General features: G+C 32.5%; 1 protein-coding gene across 7 annotated transcripts in view; it reads right to left on the reverse strand.

Annotated features, from left to right (window-relative positions):
- The window catches only part of LOC306638119 (uncharacterized protein), a 734,580-nt gene that overhangs the window by 466,034 nt on the left and 244,692 nt on the right, over positions 1 to 23,854 (reverse strand). For 2 of the 7 annotated variants that reach the window (XR_013757360.1, XR_013757361.1), the window contains exon 2: positions 14,403 to 14,479. The exons of the other annotated variants lie outside the window; for them this stretch is intronic. The gene's annotated coding sequence lies outside the window, so the exon portion shown is untranslated. The remainder of the gene's footprint in view (positions 1 to 14,402; positions 14,480 to 23,854) is intronic. 7 annotated transcript variants of the gene reach the window in all.

Here is a 23,854-nt window from a genome sequence, read left to right on the forward strand (position 1 = left end):
CATTGATCCATGACAGGGTGCAGCAGGAGGCAGAGTTGAATGTGAATGTTTCTGTGGCAAGGAGTAGTACTTTTTTCTCTGCCTGAAGAAATCCTGTGAATCTCAAAGAGAAGACCTATCCCCAAGAAAGAGCTTGAAAGTGGAAGCTCAAAAGCTATTGAGAACTCTATCTGGATATGTGAATGCATTCAGAATATTAAATACATTGTGGTTCCATGATAGGAGGATTAAGGATTTTAGAGATCTTCCAATAAACCTAGGGAAGAGTTGAGACTTCCATATTACTGTGGACTTAATGTTGTCACCTCCCACCACCTAATTTGTATGATTAAGCCTTACCCACTGTCCCATACCACCATGTAGCTATAATTAGGAAAGGAGCATTCCTGAAGGTTATTAAGGTTAAATGTAATCAGAAGGGTGGGACTCATCCAATTGTACTGGTGTTCTTATAAGAAGAGACACCAGAAAGCTTGCCCTTTTTCTTCGCATATTCCCAGGTTGAGGAAGGGTATGTGGGGATATTAGGAGAACACTCTGTCTACAAACCAGTAGGAGAGCCCTTACCACAAAACAAAGTCTTTGATCATGGACTTCTAGTTCCCAGAATAGTGAGATTAAATTTCTGTTGTTTAAGGCTGTAGTACTCTGTGTAGCAGCTGGAGCAGACTAATACTAAAATTAGCAAAAATAATAGCAAATAGGAAGAAATCCACATCTGCATTTGAAGGCTACTTCTGTTTTACCTATTACCTACTACTTTTCTAAAGAGCCAGGCGAAAGGGACAAAAATCTCAATCTGTATCTCTGTTTCTGTTATAAAATTTAAAAATTTACCTTTTAGATAAGGGTAGGTCTGTCTTTAACTAGAATTATTGATTACATAACTGAATCAGTGAGTATAAAAGTTAATTGTCACATAGCTATTTTCACTTAAAACACCTGTTTAAGAAAAAAAATACTGTAGTGCAATGATGAAGAGTACAGATTATAATGTCCAGATGCAGATTGAACTTCAGTCACTGATCTGTTCTTTGACTCTATTTGTACCTTAGACTCAGTTTCTTGAGGTGTAAAATGGCAATAATATCAAAAGGTTGTAAATTGTAAGTGTTGCAAATAAAGCAGTATGATTCTTGATCGAGATTCTGATCAATATCATGGTCATAATTATCACACTTCTCTAGGTTCCCTAAATTTCTTTCAGTTAAATTAAGGCATCAGAAGTCTATCTATCTGAACTCACATAAATATCATGCTCTCCTAGAATGATCTTCACGGAACGATTGTTTTAATATGTTGCCTGAAAAGTCATCAAATATCAGTATGAGAAATAGCAATATCTTGATCTGCTGCTAACATATTCCTAAGAATTTTACTCATTAAATAGTTCTCTAAAGGTGACTGGTGTGAGTCTTCTTCTCAGATCACAGGAGAAATGAGTATGTTTTTCTATGCCTGTTCGGTTTTCATGCTGGTTTCTGGCAGGTTATTCGAAGAGACTGCCAGTATTCTCCCAATTTCATCCCCTTCAAACTTTTCCTCTTTCATTTCTTTTTGTTCTGGTCTTTCAGGAAGGTTCACATTTGGGAAGTCATATATTTAGGAAGATAGATTTAGAGAGTCAAAGGCAATTAAAACCACGGGACTCTGGGACCAGGCTATGTGGTTGAAAGACAGCATGGCTACTTAATAGCTGTGTGATTTTGGACAAATTAATAATCCTTCTTGGTTTCTTTCCTCATTCATAATATAGGTATAATCTCAAAGGATTAGGATGAGAATTAAGTGAGTTACTACACATTTGCCAGATGAGTGCTTGGGAAGTTGGCAACTTAGTACATATTAGCTCCTATTAATCCTGTGCCTAAAGAGGTACAGAATATAGGAAAAAGTCTAACTTTGCAAAACAAGAAAAATTTGACTGATCATAATAAATACAAAGATATATAAAAATATGGGGTTTGCCCTCAAATATATCAAATGCAAATTGGTAAAATAAATCCACTTAGTAAAGAATTTAAAAAAGAAAACTGAAGATGATCACTTCAAACAATGGTCTGTATCAGTAAGTTACTTCTGGTGCTTTAATAGACCAACACAGTAATGGGAAACAATATTCTATTTGCTTAAAATGGATGTTTAAGAAAGGTTAAGGATGTTTTATGAAAAAGTTGAAAAATTATTTGGGCCATAATGACTATGTAATTATTGAAATACAATATTTGTCAAGAATACACTACATCTGCAGATTCTATGTAATATTTTAAAGTCATTTAAGTACTCCATAGAGACATTTAACAGAGGAATTCTATTTCTTGCCCTAATTATGTCTTTCCAATTATGATATATTGCTTTAAAGGTCATAGTGAAGATTTAATGTGTGGTCTCCCTTGCTATCATGTTATATGTGAATATATAAAATGTCAAACGAAATATATAAAATCTCAGTTTATTTCATATTCATGCTTTTGCAGAATATATCATTGAAGAGAGTTTCAAATGAGAATTTAAGAGCTAATTTGACTATAAGTTTATGTAATATTATAAGAAAACTTATATTTAACTTTATAAGAAAATATTATAAGAAAATTTATATTTGTTTTTATTTATATATTAAAAAACTTATTTTTTTGTATTTTTAAATTCTATTCTTGTTCTTTTTGTTAATGCATGGGAAACTGACTTTTTTGGGGTGTATCATCCCATGGATTGTAGCACAAACATAGATTTTTTGTGAGAGGCTTGAAGAGGTAGAGTGACATCTAGGAATAATTTTTCCAAATTAAAATTCTACAGCTGAGTCAAAATGACTAAACTGTGCACATCCAAAAGTTTTTAGCATTACATAACTGATATCCTTGCTACAGTTCTCCAAGTAATCATTCTCTAATTTGCAACATGAATGTTATTTTATTCGACACTTCTCAGAAAAGAGCATATGTGCCAATGTAATGAAAGTAGTCCATGAGTAGCATCCAAAGCTACATGACACAAAACCCAAGAGTGTCAGAGAAATAGTTAACACACAAATGTTTACCATACTTCTAAACTAAATTTCATAGCATTTTTTCCTGGTTAAATTTTTTTTCAAATTATTTGAGGAGTATTTTGAGTATGGCAGTTCCCAACACACGTTTGTCCAGGATGTCACCACTGTCTTATTTTCTCTTAATATGGGTGCAGTTCTGTCACATGCATCTTTCTTACTCAAGTCTATTTAACTCCTCTTCAAGAAGTTCCAAGGCTTTTAACCTGGTTCAGCTTGTAGAGGCAAAGTAATAATCTATCGTGCCTGACCACAAGCCCAGGTTTTTGTAAACTGACAACTAAGAGGTTAAGAATGCTTACCTCAACTCCACCTCCTTTGCTTTCCTACATTAAGATCTTGGACATTTATTCATTTTCTTTCTTTATTCACATCTCTTTTTCTCTGTCTCTCTTCCTCCAACTCTGTGTCTGTGTGTGTGTGCGCGCGCGCATGTGTGTGCTCACCTGTATTTTCTTTAAAAGGTTTGGGAGTTCGGCAAGGCTGGAAAATTACTTGAAAGAAAAATCTTTTCATTCTATTGAAAGCATAATAGCTCCTAAAATTTCTTACTTTTACTAATGACTTTAAGGCAATGTTCTTAAAAGACCATAAAAGGTCTTTAGAAATTGCAGTATTTATGAAATGAAGGGCAATGATCTTTTAACAAGAAGCAACATAATTACCTATCAAAAATCTTTTTCTTTAAATATATGATGTTTTTAGTCAAGAAAGTCCTTAATTTTAATTACAATAATTTCAACCAATCTTGATAAGAACTTTTCCCAAATGCCTTTTAATGTGAAGTATGTGTTTGCTATAGAACACCATTAAATACTACTCTACATCTAAAGAGCTTGATTACAGGGTCCATCGCTATGAAGATACTGTTGGTGGCAGAGCACGGGAGAGAGAACATCACACTGTAGATTAGGTTTCTTACAAATGTAAGCCATGACCTAAAAAGCTAATTGGTGGTAGAATGAGTGTTTTCCTCTAAAAAATTTAAATTTTACTACTATAATCTATTGACTCAAATACAATTGAGATATTATTCCAATATGGGATTCAAGTCCAATGTACAAGTCAGAAATGTGCTTGCTAAGAGACATAGAAAACAGAATTGGGGGAAAAAGTTAAAGACCTGTCACACAAGATGAGCTCGAAATTCAACATTCATAAGGACATCTACAAATCTATAGGCTTCTGTTTCTTTCTTTTTCTGCCCTTGTTATCTTTGTTTACTGATATTTAAGGAAATAGCCCATTTTCTTCACATTATTTCATTCTATACCTTCTAATAGGTCTTTGTAAAAACACTTGTTACACTTTTATAGTCAGATATACATTCTAATTATTGTATTGCTTATGTTATTTTTACTAAAAGATTTATTTTATCTTAATTACAGAGATAAGTTCAATTATAGATTATCATCTGCTTTTTAGTAACCACTACTTGTAACACATTTATTAGTATTTGTACTTGATTTTTAAAAACAAATACATATGGCCTTGATATAGATCCAATTTATAAGCATTTCCTATTCTCAGTCATTTAAAATGATATTTGTGTCTTCTTAGTAGGCATTTCTCTGTTAATAAAATCATTAACACTGTGTTCCAACAAACCACCAAAAACTAACTGGAATACTTTTCTCAGCCATCATTTTTTAAAAAAACATTTTTTAGTACCTTCATTTTATTTATTTCTATGTGGTGCTGAGGATCAAACCCAGTGCCTCACATGTGATATCACATGTTGTACCACTGAGCTACAACCCCAGTCCTCAGTCATGTTTTTAAACATGTAAAACATCCCTTATTGCCCAGGTGCTATGTACACAACTGTAATACCAACTACTCCGGAGGCTGGTACGGAAACTTGAGAAGGATCCCAAGTTTGCCAGCCTGGAAAACTTAACTTGGTGACACCCCATCTCCAAATAAAAAATAAAAAAAGGACTAGGAATGTAGCTTAGTGGCAGAGTACCCCAAAGTTCTACTGCTAATACCTCAAATGAAGTTAATCATTGCTATAAATTAATGCTATAAATCAATATTATGGTTACTAGTCACATGTGTATATTGGATATGTGAAATATGAATTCTAGGAACATAATACCTCCTATTTAGAAAATTTAATGTAGGAGTTACTATGATTTGAATGTTTCTTTCCAAAATCCAGATGTTGAAACTGAATGACCAGTGGGAAAGTTTAAAGAGGTGGGAACTTTTACAACTGATTAGGGATGGAGACCCCACCCTTCATGAATGTCACTAAGTCCCTGATAAAAGAGGTTTCACAGATAAGAGGTGTTAGGAATGAGTTTTATCCTCCTCTGCCTGGACAGAGCAAAACAAGAATTTTAGGGTCCTGGCCAAACTGGCTTATCTTCGGGCTTGGACTATAACACCTGTGAGGAAATTCAAAATGACTGCACCTCTCTCCAGCAGGCAGAGGCCAAGAGAGAAACCACTGAAGATACAGGCCCAGAGGAACACCTGTGTATGAGTCCTGGACTTGCCATGCTATCTTATTGCAGCACACCTAAGAGCCCAAAGGTTTGTCTCAACTACACATTTATTTTACCTAAGACCTATCATTAAAATTTGTGATAATCATAGTTTTCTTAGTAGTTTAATCATGTGTTAAGTGCATAAACCAACTAGTTATTCAAACAACCACCACTTATGAGACTTTAGATCTCACCTAATGTATTCTGTTTACAAACCTATAATATAGCAATGGAAATAGTTCTCAATTCATGAAGAATTTGTAAGGCTAAATGATAATTATGTAAGCTATTTTAAACAATGCCTGATACAAAGTGTATGTTCACTCAATGTCAGATTTCATATATACATATATATGTACATATATATTTATATTTTGTTCTATAAATTACTTTCATTCTAAGTCATTGAAATGGTTAATTATGCATAAACTCTCAATCTTCAGATATTTCTGTATGATAATTAATGTATTAGGCCCCTGTAGTTTTTAATGATCTGGTTTCTATGGCACATGATTCTCAAATGACAGAGAAGCTGTGTTCACAAAACTATCATCTCACATTGATGACCATGTTAAAATGTTCTCTCATCTGTGGTACTCTATATCACACACAGTTTGACTTATAAAACTTCACAATTTTAAAGCAGGTTTAAATGGCAAACACATAAGACATGAACCAGTCTCAATACCATAGAATCTTATCTATCTTACTGTTCCACGCTTTCATAAGAAATTTTCTTAAGATTTTGTAGACTGGATCACAAAAAGAAAGATTTCTGAAGAGATTCTCATACCAGTATTGTGCAATAAATTATCAAAGATTATTCTTTCCATGGAAAAATGGAAGATCTAATGAACTCTAAAAGGATTGAAACTCTAAAAATAATTATATATATATATAATATATATGTTTATGTATATATAAATAATTTATATTTTTTTCACATTTCTCTTATTTTCATTTCCTGGAATGTGTATTTTAGGACATAAGATTATTTGTCTACAATGGATTTTTTGTTGGTCTTGTTATTAATGAGCACTAATTGAATTTTATTCTAGTCACAATTCCAATTAGGAAAATGAGAATAGTTTTGGAAGAAAAGCTATTTCTTCCCATCTTCTTTGAGGACTATAACCTCAGGAGAGATGTACCAATAGATTTAAACTGGATACATCAACAATATTTTAAACCACATATATTATAAAATTTCAAGGAGAAATTGAAGATGAATTTCAATTACTCTTATTTAAATCCTTTCTACAAGAATTTCAATCTCAAATTGAAATCAAACTTAGTTTTCTTCTGAGTTTGCTTCTGACCTGGAAACTAATATGGATATGTGCCTAATTTTTCCTATTCAACTTATTATGTTCTTCCTCATTTTTCTCTGTTTGTTGACAACAGAGAATGCCACTTATAAAGTTTTATCTTCATTCAAATACACAAGTTGGTGCATTTTCTTGTCAAAGAAATTATGATACTCTAATTAGAAAAGCAACTTTTAATCTAATTTTTAAGAAACAAAATCTACTAAGGTATAAGATACACAATAATAGTTCTATTAACTATATTGGGAAAGATGGGCCATATAGATATATGAAATTCTCTAATTTTCTTGTAGTAAAAGTAAAATCAAACACTAAATTGTTTTGTTTTTTTTTTTCTTACAAATGCTACACTCCTGGTAGAGATGAAATTTAAGAGGTTGCCATTTTCAATGAAAATACAAATTCTACACAATTTTTTATAAAATAAAATATTGGCATCTAGGTTAGTCCCACTATTTAGCTATTGTGAATTGCACTGCTGTAAACATTGATGTGGCTGTGTTAATTTTAATTCCTTTGTATAAGCCAAGGAGTGGGATAACTGGGTCAAAAGGTGTGGATAAAGAAACTGTGGTATATATACACAATGGAATATTATTCAGCCATTAAGAAGAATAATATTATGGCATTTGCAGATAAATGAACTGAATTGGAGAATATCATGCTAAGTTAAATAAGCCAGTCCCAAAAGATCAAAGGTCAAATGTTTTCTCTGATAAGTGGATAATGATATACAATGAAGGTGGGGGAGGCAGGGGGTGAGAGAAGAATGGAGGCACTTTAGATTACATAGAAGGAAATGAGAGGGAGTGGGGTATGAAAAATGGTGGAATGAGACAGACTTCAATACCCTATGTATGTATATGATTACATGAATTATATGAATCTACATTGTGCATAACCTTAGAAATGAAATGATGTACCCCATTTGTGTACAATGAATCAAAATACAGTCTGTAAAAAATTAAAAAATTAAAAAATAAAAATTGGTACCTAAATCTTTCAAAGGGCCATGATTTTTGGAAATGCACACATAAAAACAATGAGTAATGACTGTAATAATAAGACATTTGGTCAGTAATTATATAACAATATATTTAATGAAAGTAGGTTATTGCAACTTGAAGATTTGTAAGTATAAGAAAACAAGACAGAATATAATCATATTAACAAACAAAACATTAGTGCACTTTCAAAAAACTTAATCCGAGGGGTATATTTGGTTCTTTCACATTTAGGGTTATTTCATGTGGCCCATCTGAGTAGGTAAATGTTCTCATTTTGTGTGTGCCACATGCTCAGGGGCTGGTGGTGGACCTGGGCTGTAAGTAAAAAACATTTTTTTTTTTTTTTAATTTGAAGATTGATATTTAGAAGGCTAAAGCAAACATAGTATGTGCTTTTCTATGGAAATACACTTTCCTTGGAATTATTACAGATCTACTTTTTAAAGATACATTTGATTTACATTTGGTAAATAATAAGAAAAAAGAAAATCATTCACTTTGATTTGTTCTTTAGGTGTTCTATGCTCCTAAGGTCATAACTCAAATGATCCCCAAAGGGCCAGTCTCTCAAAGAAGGCTAGATTCATGCCCGGTTTGCTCTCAACTGTTATCTCTGAACACAACAGAGCTTTCAAAGGGTATTCAATAAGTTTTATTAGTGAAGTATAAAAGAAAACATTAAGTGAATGAAGGATTTTATTTTAAACAATTTTATGAACATCTCTTGTATGATAAATAATATGGACATGTATATAAAGCATCACTAAAAATAAATATTTCTTACATCACTCAGATTTCCACAAATTTGTAACAAAGTGAGAATGAGAGATTTTGGATTTGGTACTCAGAGATTTGAATTCAACTCCTGTGTTGGAATTGTAAAGACAACAGTTCCTTAAATATGTCTGGGTTTAAACATCCTTATCTGCCAAGAGGAACTCAATTAATCTGACTATTACATTCTAGTTACAGAATGTTGCCCCAAAGATCATGTGTTAAAGGCTTGGTTCCTAGTGCAGCAGTGTTCAGAGGTAGAAGGTGATTGGCTCATGAAGGTTCTTACCCCACCAATGGACTCATCTACTGATGGAGTCAGAACTTTAATAGACTACTGGAAGGAGGTAGAAACTTTAGGAAGTTGGACCTAGTTGGAAGAAGGTGACTAGGGCATGCCTTTGAAGGATATATTTTGTCTCCAATTCCTCTCTTGCTTTCTTTGCTTCCTGAGCACCATGAGGTAAGCAGTTTTTTCATGCCTCCTGACATTATGGGCTACCTCTTGACAGACCCAGAAATGATGGAGCTTAGTAACCATAGATTGAAACTTGTGAAAACATGAACCAAAATAATTCTTTCCCCTTTTAAGTTGATTTAGCTTGTGTATTTCATCACAGTAATGGAAAGCTGACTAACACACACCATCAGAGAGCTCCTGACAGGATTTCAAAATGTGAAATTCACTTAAAATGTAGGTACTTTCTTCTTCACATTACTATCTTACATATTCACATTAATATTTTAAAGAAATGTCTGGCATCCACGATTTCCAACAAAAATAACTGACAAAATCAGTACAAAATTTGATTTCAAACAGAATTTTTAACAAACTGGGATAGGTTTTAGAATATTATTTTATCAACCCCTATGAATATAAATAGCCAAATGCTTAAACTAGCTATAAAATAAAATCCTTTGAAGATACATAAATAATCATATTCCATGTCTGCCTTTTATATGTTCAAAAATAACTTCTTATATTTCAAAGCCCCTCCTTGGTTATAGGCTGACATAAATCCCAAGTATGCAATCATTCTACTCAAAACAAAAATAAAAATAATAAATTTGAAGGTAACAATAAGTTCGTCACTTTTTTTCTTACTGTTGGAAAAACCCAAATCTCCTGAGTGACAATGTTTGTTTTCTCCTGAGAGTATGAACTGTATATACTTGACAGTATTAATTGAAATATGTCAATCTCTCCTTAGGTTTTAAATCACTTGGTTTCAAAGTAATCCAGGTCAAAGTAGCTCAAATTAGTAAGGTCCCTTTATTTGCTAATTTTATTTTTATTTCATTTTAGTTTAGTTTGGCAAGATGGCATTGTCTCCATTATAATCTAACTGTTCTATTAGGTTGCAATAACAGAGACCATCTAATGCACAATACCCAAATCACCTCAACATAAATACATGTTTGATTTTAAAATGAGAATCACCTTCTTTTTAAAGATGTCTTTGGGCTATAACATTTAGTTCCTTGTATTTAAGTCTATATAGTGACTATGACCTGATGACTAAATTCTGGAGACTTTGTTTTTTCAATCACAATTATTCTTACAAGACTATCTAAATCTTCCAACTCCTGGAGGTCAATGAAATTACAGCTCTTCATCTACGTAAAAGTCTTCAAGGGTTCCCCCAACCTTTATTCAGCATATATTTCAAGGCCCCACTCTATAGCAGAAATACTCTGACACTCCTAGGAAATTACTATGGTTTGGATATAAGGTGTTGCCCAAAAGATTCTGTGCTAATTCCTGAATGTTTGGAGATAAAAATGACTAGATTATGAGAGCTGCAACCTAATTGGTTCACCCTTGTTTGAATGGACTGAGTGGTAACTGTAAGCAGGTGGGGCATGACTAGAGGAGGTGGGTCATGGGGGCATGCCCTGGAAAGGTACCTCTTCCCTGTGGCACCTTCCTCTCCCCATCTATCTCTGATTCCTCACCCTACCATGAGGTGAGCAGCACCCTTTGACTGTGATGTACTGCTCTCCTTGGTCCAGAGCAATGGAGTTAGCTATTTATGAACACAGACCTCAAAAATTTTAAGTCCCAAATAAATCTTTCCTCCTCTAAGTTGTTCTTGTCGCAATGATGCAGAATCTGACTAAAAATGGAGTTTTTCTGACACCAAAGAGTTGAAAAGTACTACTTATATTCTGTAATCTCCATAATACACAGATAATTCCAGAAACTACAGGCCATCTATAAATAGGGTGGACAATAAGATAGAAGGACTCTTGGATTTCAGCAGTCTTTATGAAGCCAAGTCACCTATCTGCTCTAGATACCTCCTTTCAAACATTGATGTGAAATAGAAGTAAATTTCTACCTTGTCTGATCCACTATCTGTGGATGTCTTCGTTACTGTTGCTTCAAGTAGTATGAAGCATACTTTCTGATACTGGAAGTTCAACTTTCCAGCAGATGGAATTTTCATCTCCATTTCCAACTCCAAACTCCTGTACCATAGTCTTTGCAACTCTAGAGACATTTCACTCTTCCTTCACTTGGAAAATTTATACTTCAAGCTCAAATATTACATCCTGTGAGAAACCTTCCTCAGCTCATTCAGATAGCTTTTTATTCAATCCACTAAGCTCTTTGAAGACCAGTTATTTGATAAATAATCCTAGAATACGATTTTAGAAGAAATAATTCCAGAAAGTTTGAAAAGGATGAAATTTGTTTAACTAGAAAATTAGAAATTTCTTTAACTAGAAAGAGACTTTGTGCTATAGGGCGAACATAACTGACTTAATAGTCAAGAAAACCAGGTATTAGTACAAGTTGGACCAGTTGGAAAAAACCGTAACCACCTTCTTTACTTTTAAATTTTTCTATTATGAGACAATATTAATGGTAGGAATTCATGAAAATCAAGTACAACCCAACTATTTACCTGAACACAAATAAAGCCAAACAATGTGGAAAATACGCTTGCCATTCAATCTCTCAATGCTGATGTGCTTACATGCATTAGGTTATCTTATAAAGAAATATTTAGAATAAGACAAAGAAAATAATTTTAATTGAGAAGTTTATGAATTAAGTTGAATATTAACATATGGTTAGTCCTCACAGCAAGAAAAGTTAAAAACAAACTGATAAAATTTTTATTGTAGTTACACAAAATGAAAAGATAAACAAGCAATAATAGATTTTTAAAAACATACTGGTTTTTATAAAATTGAAATGACTATGAATAACATAGCAGTAGATTTAAAGGAGCAATATTGTTTCAAAAAATGTATGCAGGTATGGCTTTCCATTCAGAAAAACATTTTATCCCACCCTTCATTGACTGTTGAGAGCTATGCAGGAGTAAATCTTAAACATGTATTTGCATGAATGAGACTATGCCACAAAAGAAAGTTATGGCTTGCAATGACTATTTGGAAGCAAAAAAAAATATGTAAAAAGTAAAAGCTCTTACAAGAGACCCTTTTTTATTCTGTATGTGGGTAACAGTAAATACATAAGAACTGGAAAGACAATAAAGTCCAAAAGTTAGGGATGAGATATTGAATTTCTTAATGGTTTCCTAACTTGGTGTGATCAGTTCACTTTTAACAAAGTACTGAACTCAGTGGGTTTCAACTCAGCATCATCTGATGGAAACTGAAGGAAACCTGACATGAAGCTCAACATCTCTGTATTGGGGGAGCTCAGGCTAAAGAAGTTGTCCCTCTCAGGAAATATATCACCGTGTTTTTAAAGTGTTTTGATGGATGTCACCATTAAACTTCCAAGTCTTCTTATTAGGACCCATGGGAGATTTCTAATCCTAATTTCAAGAAAAGGCATTCATCATCTGTGACTGGCCCACTCTTAGTTTCAAGGATACTCAAAACATAGAATTTCCCCAGGTTTGCCTTACAGTGTAAGCTGCTAGAAACAAAAATTTTGACTCGTCACCATTTTTTGAAAAGGTAATTTTCATTACATTTTAGCCAGTCTTATTCTTTGTGTTTATTTTTGTTTTGTTTTGCTTTGTTTTAGGGCACTTTTTTTTTTTTACTTTTTATACTCTGTTTCTTTCCCTATGTGAAGGTGAAGAATGAATAAAGAACACATTCAACCAAATTTAAAGGGCAAATCTGTGCGCAAAATGGGAGTGTTCTGTCTCCAAGTCAAGTGCTCTTATCTTCTCTATATTATTCACCATTCTTATTTTAAAATGGATAAATTTAACCAGGTGCCATTTAAACTTATAGGAGTGACATCCTTTATCAGAAATAAATATCCATTTTGAAGAAATTTGTTTTTAAAATTCGGTTCCTTAACAGGTGCCTGCTATTGATAACGAAACATGCCATATATCTCTGTATCTGTCACCATTCATCTATCTACAGCTAATATTTTTAAAAACACTGTGAAGAAAAGATTTAAAGGTACTAATGCTATTAAGCTTTATTTGGTAATTTTCAACAATGCATTCTAAGGACACAGAAGGAAGGAAGGAAGAAAGGGGAGGAAATGGGGAGAGGAAGAAAGGGAGGGAGGGACGGAGGGAGGGAAAACGGAGGGAAGGAGGGAGGGAGGACAAAAGAAGTGAAGGAGAGTGGGAAAACTATTTTAGCAAATTCTGAACAAAAGTAAGCCTCTTGCTATCTAGAAGTCTAGCACACCACGTAATGTGTGAAAAACAGTCAGAAAAACAAGTTAACATTATGAAAAATGTAGTATTAAACAAGGGAAGAATGTTTTAAAAATGCAAGGAGTTCTTAAGCTAATTTGAAATATTGGTAGACCTAGCAAATAAAGTTACCTACAAAGCACTACTAGAGAAACTTTAATTAGTATAAGAGCATAGACAAAGCTTTGTTGACTATACTGTGTCCAAGTTGCCAGACCATCTTTTAAACATTTTGAGCCCTTCTATTTCAAACTAAATGAGAGAGAAGATTTTTAGTAATCTGATGAATGAATAATTAATGATTATTTAACATTTTAGAGTGCTTTCTTTGCATCAAGCATTGCATCAATTGCATTATTTCTATCTTCTCAAACTCAAGAGGCAATAATATTATTCTCACTTTTACAGATGAACAAACCAAGTCTCAGCAAGACTAAGTACCTTGCTCACAGTCATAAAGCCATAGTGTTAGGGGTTGATCTACTTTCAAACACTGAACTCTGAGACCCTACCCAATGTTATCACTCTGTGCTTACACGTGGAACACTCATTAAGTGGGGCTTGTATTTAATGATATTAACATTCTAATGTTCCTAAAGACCTCTTCCAAAGACCGAAATTTTAAGCCTATGTACAATGAATCATTGATTAAAACCTAAAATATTTCTTCCACAGACTATAGTTCAATCTAAAGTTTCAGATTAAGTAAATTTAAAAATTCTATTAAACATAAATTACATAGGGAAAACAAATAGTATCACTTTCTAAACTAACTTCATTTTCTAAACAGGCTAAAAAGTTAAAAGAGGCTTCAAAGTCCACATTTGCAAACACCATCTAATTCATCTAGATAAAACTATGTCTAGTATTACTCACACTTTACACATTTTTATATAAGCACTGCCAACAGACTACAGCATTTTTTAAAGGTGGAAATAAAATTGCAAACCTTGGAAAGAAGGATTTTATTACCCATCTATAAAATTCAAGTTTACAAGAGAGCTGGAATATATTTATGCTACAGTAACTTGATCATGCATAAAAGGGGTGACACACTCAGTGGCTCACATTACTTTAATTAAAAACTTGCATAGGGTTACCTCAGGTTGGAGCAGAGCACAGAAATGGAAGTCACAAGGGAAGATTTATATTCTTGATATTACCACTAACAGGAACCCTGCATAATATAAAGATTGGTTTATTTCTGTGTCAGAAAGCAATCAATATAAACTAAATGTGTGATGTGCAATGCTTTTATTAGAGGGAGGGAATTTCATTACCCATTCATAAAATCCCTTCCAGGGCTGACCCAGTAGTTCCCATTCAATGATTTCCACAACCCATGAAATTTTATCTCAAATGAATCAATGCATGTAGCAATGGAATGCATTTTACTTAAAAATACATGCCAGGAGTCTCCTAATAAGAATTATAGTTTACAAATTATCAGAAAATATAGACATGGGGAAGGCATGTTGACTAAGGGAGTTTGATTGGGAGCATTTCTGCAAATGATCAGAATATTATTCTTTGAAGTGCCAACCAGTCCAGGAAGGAGAGAAAAGGAAAGTGCAAATAGATTTGACTACTTAAACACAATTATCAAAATAAGAAAAGTTACTCACTGACAATCAAAGCAACTTACACTCAGATGAATGGTGCTTTACCATTTTTCACAATAATTTCATTAATTCATTGATTCTTAAAGCAACCCTCAGGGTTGTAAAAGACTAACATTATCATCCCTATTTTATATGGAAACAGGTTCCAAGAGACTCAGATGCCCCCCACCCCAGCTCCCTTAGTGCAAAGTTGCACATGAACAGGAGACCATCAAACCCACAGTTGCTATTTCAGGCTGAGAACTTTTTCCAAATAATACACTATCTTATCAACATAGTCTAGTGTCAAAAAAGAGAAGACTTGGTGATAGAAAATAAAAATTATATCAACCTTTTTCACTTTGGGTTATATAATATTAAAGATGTCATTTTCAAGAAACTTATGGAGGGTCCAAGATAATTTAAAAAAAGTCTAGATATCTGATAGTCATATATATTAGAGTATGTGTAAAGGTAACATTCGATATTAATAACAATTATGAGTTGTTTTTATGTACTATATACTATTTTGCGGTTATCCAGTTAAGCTATAGTGAATTAAGATCAGCCAAGCTTCTAGCTTGCTGAGAATTAGGAATTGATTGGCAATACTGCATTGGACTGATTTATTTCCTCCATTTAAGTCAATTCCAAACACAACAAACTCTTTTTTTAATTTATACTGTCACCAAATATTTATTACATATTAGATGTCTTTTAAAAGATTTTTGCACAAGTAACAATTTCAATAAAGACACAGTGTTTTGTCACTTCCCCCTTTCTTTCTGTAATGTTGATTTCACATAGGAGAAGAAAAAGGACATAGTGATGCATTTTCTTTAAACAGAAGGACTGGCCACTATTGACTCATTCACTTTTTTTTTTTTTTTTTTTTTTTAGGGGGGTATGAAAAATGGTGGAATGAGACAGACATCATACTCTATGTACATGTATGTTTACACAAATGGTATGTATCTACATCGTGCACAACCATAGAAATGAAATGATGTACCCCATTTGTGTACAATGCATCAAAATGCAGTCTGTAATAAATAAATAAATAAATAAATAAATAAATATAACAAACTCCTATGTTCCTTGTCATGACATCCCACCACCTGGACAAAAAAGAATACAAGAATGACCATTCTCATGAAGTAACAAACTATTGATTTAAAATTAGACATGTGGCAGTTCATTTATATATTTATGGCAAGTTAAACTAACCACATAAAGAGGCATTCCATAAAATCATTGAGGGTAGTTATTTCCAAAAACAATTTACATTTATTTCACCACTTCTATTTCTATAATTTACCTCAGAAATAATATTTTCTTTCTGCCCAAATTTCACTTCAAAATGAAGAAAATTTATTAATGTTTCATTTGTGAGTACTAATTCTATTACTAATACCAATTCAATCAAATCTACTTCTATTTCTCTTTGACATTAGACCATGCTGATAAATATATATATATATATATATATGATATGTAGAAAAGGGGTAGAAATAACACATATTTTTAAACGTCCTTTTCAAACATCATTGAATATAGCATCTCCTGAGAGCTTTACTTACATAATCAAAGGGATTTAACTTTTCTACAAGTGATACTTGAACATTTTAAAATGAAATATACATATATATTTATCTTAGAAAAGTTTATAAAACTGTCACAATTATAATGCAACTTGTTTAGTCCATCAACACAAACATAATTTTATTGATTCAAAAGCAACAGATATAAAACTAATCAATGATTCTTAAAGCTCAGCCTCATTATTCGGCAGAAGATTAAGCCAGAACACATGCCAATGTGGTCCAAATCACCAGATGTTTTCATAGAATGTAATGCACTAATGAATTCCATCCTCATGGAAAATTCCATTTCATTTTATAAGGTTTGAAATCTGTTTCCTAAAAGAATGGAAATATTATTGGTGCTGTTGACTAACAGGCAGAACACAGTTCCACATTATGAAAACAACTTGTTCCATTATTTTTTTTTCCCTTGGGAATACCATTTTTTGCCAATAGCATATTCTACAATGATTTGCTTCTCTTAATTTTTAAATGATTATATCTTCTAAAATTGGATTCTGAAATACACAAAAAATAAACTATCCATACCATATATATTGTATAATTCAGAATTAGCCAATAATCTCAGCATATTTGTAAATATTCTACTGAAAAAGACTCTTACTTTTTTTTCTTTTTAACTATGAGTTATGCCCACTGTAAAAACAGAACAAAACAACAAACAAACAAAAATTTTAAAAAAAACTCAAAAAATTTTGGGCTGAGAAATCAAAAGTACACCATAATTTTTTAAACATCTAAAATCCTCATACAGAAAAAACACTAGACTTGATATTGAGGTTATTTCATTTTGGGTATCATTCTATATGTATATGTGGATATATGTATAGATGGTCCATGATGTCTTCATGAATATTGAATCATTATACATATTATAATACATGTTTTTATATATTAAATTTAAGAGTGTAACAACAGAACAAAAACAAAATAAGACTAAAAATTGTGAATTTCTAATGTTTCTTTACCAGAAATAAATGATTTCTTTAAATACCTTTCATCTAAGAAGCTAAAAAAATTAAGAAGTGATCATCATTCTCTAAAATGTCATGTTTAAGGGTATGATGTAGTAGCACTGTGAAAAATCTTCATATTTCACATTAACAGTTCATATATCCCCTTCTTATTTCCTCCTATTTTCTAATTATGAATGTGAATATTCTTTTCTAGTTTATGTATTTGGTCACTTCTTTTACAATATTATTACCTTTGACTTCTAAGTATTAGTTTATATTTAAATAACTGCAAGGCTTACCATTATGCTTTTTCTTTGTTTACTTTTTCTACACTCTTCATTTCCATTCAACCACTAATTGACTTGATTTTATAGTCCCAATGGTTTTGGAAGAGAACATATAACACCTACTATATCTAATTTCAAAAGAACATATTTAAAGTAAATTCTATGCTGATATTTCTGATTTCATATATTTATTTGAAAATTCATGAGGCTAATAAGGGAACTATTTTCAATGCTAGAACTTTGTTTCTAATTTTCAATGCCTCTGAATTTATAGAAGACAGGTAACAAAATTACTAAATCAAAATGAATTTTACTTAAATTACAGATTTGCTTTTCAACAGATGTGCTAACTTGCCAGGTAGGATGGTAAGAAAAGCAAGACTAAAGACATGAACATTAGAATTATACCCAAAAAGCAGGAACTCTTGAATTTGTCACAGTTGATTTGAGAAGTTTGTCATCAAAACAAACTGCTTTCTTTAAATGCTGCTCACAGTAACTTAACACAAGAACAGGTGACAGATTCTGCCCCAACTAGAAAAAATATGTCCTTCAATTGAATTTCAAGTTATTTACAAAGGGTGATTATGCCAATCTAATGATCATACATTGGACCCCTGGTACTAAGTAAGCAAGACATGAGCTGTGACTGAACAGGATCCTTGCTTAAATTTCACATCTCTGATTTTAAAATTATGTAATCTGGTTCTAATGATGTTATGGTTTTAACAAGCTATATGACACTCTCAGCAACTACCCAGTAACATGATAGTCACATTAAAGCTCAGGATGAAATAACATGTCTGACAAAATGGATAACCTGTGACAAAACAACTCATTGGAAAATGTCACATTGCACTCACGAATCACCTATCATCAGACATGCTTAGTACCCAGGAGGCTAGTGGTATCGCCAGAAGAACATTCTTAACCAAGAATAATTAGATTTCTCAGGAAACAGCTTTCAGAATAAGCTTTCAGACTGTCACAATTAAAAGCAAAAGCTTACTTTTAGATATGACAGCATTACAAAATAGACCCTTTCAAAATAAGTAATCATGGAAATATATAGAAGTAAGGGACTCTGGAAGTTTTCAAGATAATTGAGAAATATGGAATTTACCTAACCTTGTAATAATAGGACACTAAATAACCAAAGTCCAATATTCTCATCACTAAGGATATGGGGGTTGAGGAGCACAATGTGGGGAGCAAGAGTGGTTCTGGTTTTCAAGGAAGAGAGAACATTGGTCTCTGAGAGGACTAAAGGCAAAATCCACAAGACTAGCCTCACTTAATCCATCTTCAAAATGTCGATAAGGGAGATTATTGCCACGTGCAACCATATAATTTAGGGGTGTGTGTTTAGCCACAGAGAAGCAAAAGTATGCACAAAAACCTCAAGGGCAGAGGAGGTATAAAGAACTGGGTCTTTGGATGGTGCTATAAAGAACCTGGTGCAGTGACAGTTCACATACACACACACACACACACACACACACACACACACACACACACAGGAGCTTGATTCAATGTCCTGTATTTCTAGTACAACAAATCAGGCCACTATTTAGAAATCAATCAATCTATTATATATGTTGTAATGACAGGTAGAACTGCCATTTCATCTATGTTTTAATGCAGTTGGGATAAGCAAGAAAACACTGAACACATTAATATCGCTAATATGAATGTTAGCTGTATTCCAAAGCAATCTGTAGTAAGGAGGAATCTAGGAGATCTGTTAATGATTATGTTATAAAATATTCCCCTAGTCCCTATAGTCTTGGCCAGCAGAAATATTTAGAACTAAGCAATGACAATTTTAATTATTTCTAAATATCTAATTTAAAAAATAGGAACAATAAAAGATTAATTTGATTATTAAACTCATGTGAAGTCAAGGCTACAAAAAACTGCATTGGAATTTTTATTGGGGGTGGAGTTGCTCCCTAGTAAGAAATCCATTAAGCCTTGTGAAGTTTGTCTCTTTCTTTTAAATGGTATCCTAGAAGTAAATTGAAAAAAATATATATATTTTTTCAAATACTTTCCAAAGTTGACTAGTGGGTTAAGAAGCTACTTATTCAAATTTGAAAATACTTTTCTGGCAAAACTGTTAAATTCAATTACCTTAAATTTTATATACTGAGCACTTCTGCTGCAGGATATATGTCATAGTGCTAATAGTCTCTCATGCACTTTTACTTATCTTTCCTGCTTTTAAAGAATACATTCAGCTTCAATAGCAGCTCTGTTAGCCTTAGACATGAGTAATCATTCAACAAGGGCCTGAAATCAAACCCCTGACTTAAAGAAAAGTCTTTCACAAGCCACTTCAGTGAATTCTTCAGTCATTTTCTTTTTCAGATTTGTAAATGGGTTGGTTGGAGACATGGAAATTTGGTTACTGCATCAATATACTTTTCCACACATTTTGTATTTCTAAATAGGGTTTAATTTACTGTCTGAGATACATTTAAAAGGTTTTTACTTATCTTATTTAATATTTCCATTTGGGTATACTATCTCTTTCCCTTATAATGTCTCAGAAGCAAATAAGGTCACCTTTAGTGAATCAAGATTTATCCTTTTCTGGTTATACACTTTCCAAGGACAGATTTCTAATGTACAGAGACAATCAAATCAACTCAACAAGGCCATCTGGAGTTTGAAACCACCAAATAACAGAGTAACAGCTAAATGTATTAGTCTCGCCCTCTGAATGGCATGTTCCCTTGTGTCACCATACTGAGTACTCAGGGATATATCCACCCCATAATTTGAGACATCTAAGCCTTCAGGCAAGAAGTAGATAGAAAGCAAATGAAGTTTAAAATACAGAAAATTGATTAGAAATAGAATTGAATTAACACCTAGAAATTAGATTGCTTATTTAATTATTTAATTTAGTTTTCATTTTCCTTCAATTACTTTGCAATCTTTTGTAACAAATGAAGCCAAATCATAGAGATAAGAAGCTTAAGCCTTCTCTTTTTATAGAATTAGCCAGAAGCAAAAACTATAAACGTGAAAATATCTGATAAACTATTTTCTGTTTTTAGGCAAGTTGATTATATTTTGGAGAAGAACAATTTAAATGAAAGCGATTTTATAAAAACTCTGAATTTCTTCAATTTTCAATGTAAAGAAAATACCAAATGGTCTAAAAAAATGTTTCTGAGGGAAGCATATTTTAATAAACAAGTATTAAACAATATGTAAAATGCTATTATAAATGCTACCATAATTCAGGCTCTTGGAACTGATGTATTAAACATGTCTTCGTACTGAAAATATTAACTAGACAGCTTTAAGTATATACAGTGAGACAAAAGTGATGTTTGAGAAAAGAAATAGAAATAGTAAGCAATATGGTAAAAGTATTATGCATACTGGTAAAGAGTCAAGAATGATGGAAGAGTATTAAACCCAAAATTACTGCCATTGCATAGTTTATTGTAGGTGATGTATCATCTGAGATTGTATGCAAAGAAAGATTTTTTGGTATTTAGTTATAAAACATGGGTAATCAAGACTTTTGCTCACACAGGACCAATATTCTGAATTGAAACTCTGAATAGCAAGAGGTAGGGGGTCGCCTACCGCCATGTGTGTATTAAGAAACACTCAACAGAACATGTTAGAGGACAGGGTGGATTATGAGCCTTAAGAATGAAATCAGTTAAGTATGAATCTGCTGTAGGAACCCATTGGTGGCAAGGACAAAGATGAAACGTCATCCTTACGATGCCTTCCTTCCTTCAAATACAGTGGGGCCAACAATTCCCTTATTAATTCACTCCATTAGATTAGAGTCAAAGATTTGGTATGTAGCAATTCCCTATTAAATACAAAAATCCTAAAAAATGATGTCCCAAGCAACGACCCATGACTAACTCTGTAGTTACCTGTTTCTTACTCTGTCCATCCCACAATCCTGAGACAGGGCATATCTCCACCATTAACAGCTCCTTCATTAACACTCTCCTGTACTAGAGATTCTCTATACCACTGCTACTATAAACCATTCAAACCATCCCCCAGATGAGAATTGCTGCCTTAATGTTTTACCATGGGAAAAACAATTCAGAATATGCTCCTGTGTGGCAGGTGAGTTGGAGAAAAGCAGTGTACTTCATGGGCACTATTGGTGAGCAATACTGGTAAACCAATTAGAATAGACTTATTTTTCTGTTAATTCTGAATTATTTCACATGCTTATAACTATGTATAATTTTCTGTTTTGTATTTTATAACTTCCATATGATGACATACTAAAAATTCTCTACCACCATACTTCAACGAAATACTTAGGGGCAACTCAAAGATGTTTTTATTTAATATCACATTCTTAAGCAATATCCAGAAACAAAAGGTAACAGACCAATGTTATCCACTGTTCTCTCTATAATAACTATAATATCCCAGGATAATTCATGGCAAATAATATTTGCAAAACTTAGATATAATATTTCCTGACAATTTTGCTCACAATAATGTTTCATTATGCTGAAATTTAACTATGAAGGAAGAAATACTGGCAGAATATTTTTAATGAATACTCATGACTTAATTTACAAAAAAAATTTTTTTGATGGGCTAGAACTTTTTTGCAGTGCTTCAGTTCTTTTAAAAACTATATCCTGTGACAATTTGTAAGGAATCTAAACATCAGATATTAGAGCCAGTTCATTTCTAGACACTTTCTTATTTTAAGGATATCTAAGTAAATCTATAATGAGGACATGGCATAAGGAATGAATTCCATGTCCCCATCAAGTCTTCAAACAAAGTAAAACAAATTCTGTTTAATCTATGAAGGGATAAGCAATTACTTTTGTACTGAAAAATAATTGACTAATTCTTTTCTCAAGCTATTCTGAAATCTTTCAATGAAATTAACAAATCTGACATTTTAAGGGCAATAAATTATGACAACTTCCCTACTGTGTTAATAGCCTTTTCAATGCATCTCATGTTTATGAAACCTAAGTTTGAATCACAAAACTTTCTATTTTCAATTCATTAAAATTGTCATCCAGAACACTTAGATGTTGCAGTGGCAGTACAGCACACAGATGTTGTGGTCCCAAAGTCAATTTGTGAAAATATAACTTTCAAAAAAATTACATAATAAAGATGATAGAGACAACATACTTGCAAACATCTCATTCATTGTAATTCTTTATTCTGGTAAATGTCACAGACAAGTAAGTTGTATTAGTACTAAAACTAAGAATAGAAAAATAGCAAATTTTAAAAATAAAGAATTTATCCATGTTTATAAAAATAAAGAATTAAGAAATTGATTCTCCATAAGTAATAGTAACAAAATTAAAACACAGGAAGATAAAAAGTTTATTTTGGTGTTTTGTTTTGTTCTGCTTTTTGCTTGAGTTGATCTGGCTTCAAGAAGAGTCATACTTTGTATCTTAAAGACAACTATCAACAGAAAAATACAGGGGGAAAACCTGTTTGTGATGTCCCATAAAATTATGGAAGAGGTATCAGTTATTTACCAAATGGCTAATTTTTTGATAAAAATTAGTAAGATAAAGTAATATCCTATGTCATGGTATTCAGATACGCATGCACACATAATCTGAATGAATCAGTCTTCAAAGTGATCTTTGATGACTTTATATACTAGAAGGAAAAAGAAATGCTAATAATAATTGGTATGTTTGTGGCTCGTGTGTTTGTGGGTGTAGAAACTGGACTGAAAGCAACTTAAAGGAAAAAAACCTGTGCGAACAATAAACTCACTCAAAGGACCCATGTATCTCCATGGAGTCTCACAACCTGACAGTAAATCAGGAGATCTGTGGAGTACAGAGCCAAAGGTACCCTAAAAAGCCTTCAGCTAGAGACCTTCCAGTTTGGGCAAATTTGCTTCCCAGCAGGGAGAAATGGAGTTTAAGAGTACATGCCACAAGTCCATTACTCCATAATTAGAATTTAAGGGAACATGGGAAGGGAAAATTATTATATTTATCCTTGAAAATACATATTCCCCAATATGAAACAGTCCATATATATAAATATTAATGCTGAATATCATATTTTTAGTCTTAGTGGTTAAAATGTTTGCAAATGCAATG

Source organism: Sciurus vulgaris (genome assembly GCF_902686455.1).
Source record: "Sciurus vulgaris genome assembly, chromosome: 10".
Lineage (NCBI taxonomy): Eukaryota > Metazoa > Chordata > Mammalia > Rodentia > Sciuridae > Sciurus > Sciurus vulgaris.